Here is a 7,262-nt window from a genome sequence, read left to right on the forward strand (position 1 = left end):
GATTGCGGAAATGACATTATGCCATCATAACAGTTATTATGGGAAGACGTTCTGTGTGCACAATTAGCTGCTAACTAAGGAGCTAATTGTGCACACAGAACATGCCTTGCATTATCCCTTGAATCGCAATAAAAATCGCGATCCATTCATTGCTTTTGCAAAGGCGTTGGTGCGGGCCACAAAATATTGTACCGAGGGCCGCGAGTTTGAGACCCCTGTGTTATACTATACCTCTCACTGCCACTGTGTAGTGTATTAGATGGTAATGCAGATTTACGAATAGATGATGGACACCAGGAGCTCTTGCAAACAAAGGAAACTGTTTATTTGTCCAAGACCAAATTGTAAATACAGGGATATCAATACACACTCAGATGAGGTAAGCAGGTACAAATGTTCAATCAGTTGAAGTATGGTGCCTTCGGGTTTATCCCTTCTCATAAAGAGGTATGGGCAGGGTAAGACAGCCAACAGAGTGGTAGGAGGCAAGCTCACCGGTTGATCCCTTCTCTTGGTAGAGGTAAGGGCAGGGTTAATTGCTGGCCTATGTCCCTAGCACTTCTGTGTCCCTAATCTAAGGCAAGTAAGCCTGTTAGGAGACTACTCCTTTACTCTTCCCTCCTGGATGGAACAAATGAGCTGCTCTTTCTATATAAGTCCTGACTGTGTAACTCTCCTAGAGATTTCTATAATATTAATTAACCTGTTCTTGCTTAACCACGTTCATGGGGCCCTGTCCCCGACTTTAATTTGGATGGAATGGCTTACTGGGGCCTGTGTCTGCACCCAGGCTCAATGGAGAGGTGCACTAGGTAGCAGACCGGCAGCCAAAGAGGAAGTCACACCCTCCTGCCAGACACTTTATCAGTCTGCAGGGGGCGTGTACAACCAGGCTAAACCTATAAGGGATAGCTTTACAACTGTAACTGAAGTACAAGGGCTTTTACCCAATAATAATAAAGATGTGAAGAGGTAGGGTGTAAAGCCATAGGGAGCTTAACCCTATGGGTCCCTACATTTGCAAAAGCTTTCTTCCACTTAACACATATTTTATTTTTCTTTAAATGTATAGCACTTGTTGCACCAGTGTGCTGCAAAATACCACCCCTATATTTTGGTTAAGGGGATTATCACCTTTTGTTTCAGTGGCTGATAATGCCTTTATTGAACTTCTCTTCTTCTACCTCACTTCCATCGTAAATTCATATCTTATATGTGTGGGCTTCTCTTGTTCTGGAGCTAAACCTAAGATGAAGTGCAAAATAAACAAGCGATGAACAAATTGAGGTCGCAAATGACCTGTATTAATTCATATGCCACAAACACCAGGGGACATCAAAATTAAAGGAGACCCAACACTTTTTTAAAGTGACATTAATTATTACAGAGAAGGGAAGTAATGACTGTACTTGTTTAAAGAAAAACTAAAACTTAACTAAAGAAGCAGGGCGGAAATGTTGCACATGTTTTGTGTTTCTGTACCAGCCTAAGGCAACCACAGCCCTTTAGGAGGGAAGATCTGTGCCCCAAATATGCCCCAGTATCTTCTTTTCTGCCGATTCCCTGCAAATGCTGCTGTTAGTTACTGAGCTTAGAGACCGGCTTAATATACAATATACAGTATATATAGAATATACTGTAAATGTCACAAAATAAGGCTAAAAGGAAAGGTAAAAACTAAGTAAGCTTTATCAGAAAGGTCTATGTAAATACAGCCGTAAGCACTCCCAGAAACACTGCACTGAGTTCTCTGTCAAAAGAAACACAGGATTTATTTTGTGTAAACATGTTCTTCGGTATTAGACCTCCTCTCTCAGAAAAATCCTTCATTCCCGGGCCGGAGTCTGCACAGCTCTCTCCCTTCTCCTGTTCCCCTCTCATAAGAACTCACTCCCCCTCCCATCAGAATGTGTGATCAGTAGCATGGAAGCTACTGAGACTGAGCTAAAATGGCAGCTGCTATCTTAAACAGTGGGAGATTATAGGGCTCTTTACTCCGGTATTGTAAAGATTTCTGCAGAATAAATATAGCATTCTAGCTTGCACTAATGTGGCAAATCTATTGGCAGTAAAATGCCTTTAATCCCCTTTAATGAAGATAATTACTACATGGCAGCCTTGTATCATCAGCTTACATTACAGGCCAACCTCATTTTCTGCTTGATAATTTGTGTCGACCCCTAAACTTAGATTCTCAACATCCACCCAGAGCACACTGAGCATGTGCGGTGCCACTGACACTTCCTACAAAATCCAAGATGGGAAGCTCCTGTAAAAACTGTAAAGACCTGGATAATTATTATTATAGAGATAATGAACCTTTAGGCTGGTACATTAAGCTTATATATAAAATATAGTGTTTTTATCCATATCAATTTTTAGGGTTTAGTCCTTAAATTGGATTTTATGAGCGTTGACCATCCAGTATTTCTAAACATTCTGGATAACAGGCTTCCGAATAAGGAATCCCCATACCTGGATTAGTAGTTTTACTCTACTAATATTATGAATTTGTAACAGAACCCCCCCCCCCCCCCCTGCTTTTTGGCTGTCCACCATGCTAGAATCTTGAGCTCCTGATTCAGGAAATATCTCCTGGCTTTTAGCTCTATTGCTCAGCATGACAGAAGCTTACCCACTGCTGCAGGTGGTCCTATAATTATCAAATACAAGATCCTAGTGCACACCAGGCTTGCAAACAAAATAAAACATCTACTAAGGATATACTAGTTTTAACCTACTGCCTAATATCCAAGCATGACGCATTAAAATTTGTGTTAATTTCTTTAGATATCAATAACTGTAAATATGCAAAAGGCTTTCGTGGGCAGGAGTTATTTGTCTGAATAAAGTGTGTCCTTATCCCATGTCATAAAATATATAATCCATAACTATGTCTGTAGTAATAATACAGAATAAATCAGAACCACCCCCTGCACAATGTACTCTTCCACTGTTTATTCATATTTCTTTCCTTATCAGTGTGAAAAGAAGGGAGCTCCTACGAAGGCTTCTGGGTAATTCTGTTGACCTCTAGTGGGTATAAATAGTACTGTGATAATTCAAGGTTCCTTTCAATCTGCTATGTTATTATCATTGTGGCCATATATAGAGGTGTCTGCCCTTGTGTTTAACAGGTTGAGGTGTAAGTGACGTTTCCATTTAAATAAATTACACTTGGGTAAATTGTGAATGCGGGATATTTGCTGATGCAGTAAGGCTGGCTTCCTATGAGTCCCTGAAACCAAGAGACAAGATATTCTGGAGTAAAAATAGCTCTGTTCTCAATCCTACTTTTCATGACGATATAGCAACGGCTTGGGGTATGCCAGAGAACTGTGCAGTGCTAGCACTGAGAATTCCATTCAGAGCAGAGCTTCATGCTTAAGCTGGGGAACAAGTTATTTCTACTTCAAGGACAAGTTGAAGCCTGCAGAACCTTAATGTTTGCTTGCCATTATTATGGAGAGCTATGGATATATTGTATATTTATGGTGTATAATTTATGAGAAAAATCAGAACAGTCTTAATTTACTCCTCAGAAGAAAATAATTCCAATACACTTTCTTCTGTGTCTTAAAAAAATAGTACAATTGATAAAATGCTGAAACTAAGGTTGCCATCTGTCTAGTGTTTCACCAGCCTAGCTCGTAAAAAAAAAAAGCCAGGGCCAGTATGGCAAATTTACTGGCAATATATGTTACATTTTCCCAAGTGTTCAACCCTATTAAACCCCTACAACCAGCTGTAATAACCTCTCCCTTTCTATCCTCATGGGATCATTATAATCCTGCCCTACTAACCTATTCCCCAATTGATCCACCCCTTTATGTCAAAGCCCTGCCCCCACCCCTCACATCATTGCCCCATTCCTATTTCCCCATTATATTTTCTAATAAATGGTGGCACGCTTATCTGGAGCTAATTTTCTAACATAGATACTTTGTCCCAATGCAGTTGCCCGTGGCATCAGAAATGAATTTGGATTAATTGGCTACAAGTTATTGAATGAAAGCGAAGATCTAATGAGTTACTTGAGAAATTTCAGTGGTGCAGTTTAGCAGCTATGTAAGCAAATGAAATTTCTTTAACATTATCTGCGTAAATAAACAAATTTGCTAAAGTATTTCTCCAGAGGAACATTGTGTTTGTATAGAGTGAGACATATATATTCTGAAAAATTTTTTCAAGAAATCAGGAAAGTAACAAAAAAAAATAAGCAAAAAAAACTTTATAATTAAACACCTACATTTAAAGAACAAAGAAAGTTAAATTCAAGGGGGGAGTGACCCTGTGCCGGTGCTCATTCCCTGCTTAAATTGGAGAGCATTATCCGGTCTGGACTAAGATTTAAAATAGGCCCTGGCATTTCCAGTACACAGAGGCCCAAACAGCCCAATATATAGTGAGTGTCTATGGCATCTTACAGCAGCCCCTCTGGCATTTGCCAGAACCCACAGATTGTCAGTCAAGGCCTGTTAGTAGCTGTTTGCACAAAATGTCTTAATTTCCTTTACTATTAGTTTTATTATTATTATTCCTAATGTTACTATTAATTAGTAGTAGCAGTGTTTATGGTAAGCACAAGTTTTCCTTTTCCCACTTTCTTTTTATTCCATTGTGGTCTTTGCAGGATTTTGTAGGAAGTTGGCACACATATAGAGAAAGGTTAAGGTCAATTTAATTTGGATTTCAGAGTACTCTGCTGATACCTTGTTTGTTCATTGTTTGCCATGGGTCACACTGACAATGACTTAAGGACAATGTGACAAAATTACAATACAAGCTAACAGTGAAAATACTGTCAATTCCTCTTATGTGCATGTCCTGTACTCATTACTTTTTTCTGGAGAAAATATGAATAGCCCCCTGATACAGCTGCGTGTACCCCAATTTGGTTTTGCCTTGTCAGCCACTTCATACAATTTTCATGCAACCCAGTCCATTTTCTGTTCTCTCTGCATTCATCTGGTCACGCACACAATTGGCATCTGTATTTTATGTAACTCTATAGAGATAAACAATGGATAAAATGCTGGGTCAGAATTGTCCAGGAGTCTTATTCTTGCACTGACCATCATGTCTCCATGTTGCCAACACTGATTTGATCAATTTCTAGTGTTCATATAGGCTTTCATCCCCTAAGGCCAAAAAATCGAATTAGTCTGATATCATCCACCTTAGACCGGCAACCTCGCCAAACAAGCGGATCTTAAAGTGACCCTTACTGTGCAATCATATTATTACATTTTAACTGATGTATATTGCAAATGTGCTTGAAATAATGTTTACTTTTCAAAAAGCTTAAGTTGTGTTTGGGTGGCATTCCCCTGTAATGGTTTACAAACATTTAATGATTTAATAACATTTTTGTGGCTGTAGCCAACACACATTCTATAAGATACTCAAAAATACCCCTGGGCAGGGTCAGCATGATTACTATTGTAGGCAATGTAGGGCTATTTTTAATTGATTTGCCACAAGCCTTTGAACTATAAATGATAAAGGCAGGGGTGCATCTGAGCTAAGAAACTTACAGTACCTCAGATGGCAGTGCCCCAGAAGGTTACCAGGCACGTAAAAAAAAACACAATAGCACTCTCTGCATTAGAGAGGCGGGCAGCATCAGGTAGCCTGCCTCAGGGTAGAAGTAAAGCCACAATTGCCCCTGGGCTTGGCAGCAAAATACTCCATCTGCATTTATGCATTTATTCTGTTCACTTTCAAAACCGCTGTGCTACTGTTGCTGCAAATTTTTCTAGTAAGAAAGCACTTATTCAACACCACTGAAGTTTTTCAGATACAGTTTGTTTCTCCTCCTGGTGTGGAGCCATATCACAGTTCAGTGTTTTATAATGGCGGATGTGGATGCTAATACTTTTGACTCTGCCATTTGCACCTTTATCTGTGCAAACTATTTCTCTTGGCTTACTCCTTATGTGAATTGAAGCCACTGTCTAGTTTATCTACCAAAAGTGTCTTACTGAATGGACAACACACTTCACAAAAGACTAATCTTAGGGGCTGATTTACTTACCCACGAACGGGTCGAATGGAGTCCGATTGCGTTTTTTTCGTAATGATCGGTACTTTGCGATTTTTTCGTATGTTTTGCGATTTTTTCGGATTCTTTACGAATTTTTCGGATCCAATACGATTTTTGCGTAAAAACGCGAGTTTTCCTATCCATTACGAAAGTTGCGTAAAAAGTTGCCATTTTGCGTAGCGTTAAAACTTACGCGAAAAGTTGCGCATTTTTCGTAGCATTAAGTTTTAACGCTACGAAAAATGCGCAACTTTTCGCGTAAGTTTTAACGCTACGCAAAATGCGCAACTTTTTACGCAACTTTCGTAATGGATACGAAAAACTCGCGTTTTTACGCAAAAATCGTATTGGTAACGAAAAATTCGTACAGAATCCGAAAAAATCGCAAAACATACGAAAAAGTCGCAAAATGTTCGTTTTCAAGTCGGAACTTTTCCAATTCGGGTCGGATTCGTGGGTTAGAAAATCAGCCCCATAGACTTGCTCTTCTATTAAAGTACCTCCTATAATGAACTAATCACTTCACAAAAGTCATTTACCTAGTGAGGACTAATTCTTGCTATTCATTATTTACTAAGGTACTTTGCTGTTTTTTCACTCAAAGGTATTTGTAATGTTGTGTGGAGTTTACAAGCCTCTTACCTTATAAACTTGTGACATTACTCTGCATAGTTAATAAATTCAATGGCTGTTAAAAAAGAGAGAGGGAGAAGGAAAAACTATAAGCAAAAAAAGTATTTTACTTGTAGCACACCTGTGAGTGTTGGCTGATAGATGTTTGAGTATGTGTTTTATTAGAGCAATTATGTAGGCCTCTGACATAGGTAACTCCCTGCAACTCCCTGGACCTTGGTGCCCATTTGAGAGTGCTTACCAGGTAGCTGAGGATCTTCCTGTGAGGTGAATGACCAGGACACTGGAGGTTACTTGCAAACCAACAATAACTTATTTATTTACTCCAGAACAGCATTCAGTAATATTATAATCAGGCAAAGGTTTTCCCTTTACGGATATCCCGACCAGGGAATTCTTTCACATCAAATGATCTCCCCTCTTCGTGTATTACTGAAGCCCTAAGCCAGCCACTAGGTGTTGCCCACAAGGATCTACGCTGAGCGAATCAATGAAGGCGGTGGTGCGGCTAGGTGAGGATCTACGCTGAGCAGCTACGATAATCGAATCCAGGCCAGGGGTCAGCAACGGGAATCACGGTTGA

Source organism: Xenopus tropicalis, chromosome 5 (assembly GCF_000004195.4).
Source record: "Xenopus tropicalis strain Nigerian chromosome 5, UCB_Xtro_10.0, whole genome shotgun sequence".
Taxonomy (NCBI): Eukaryota; Metazoa; Chordata; class Amphibia; order Anura; family Pipidae; genus Xenopus; species Xenopus tropicalis.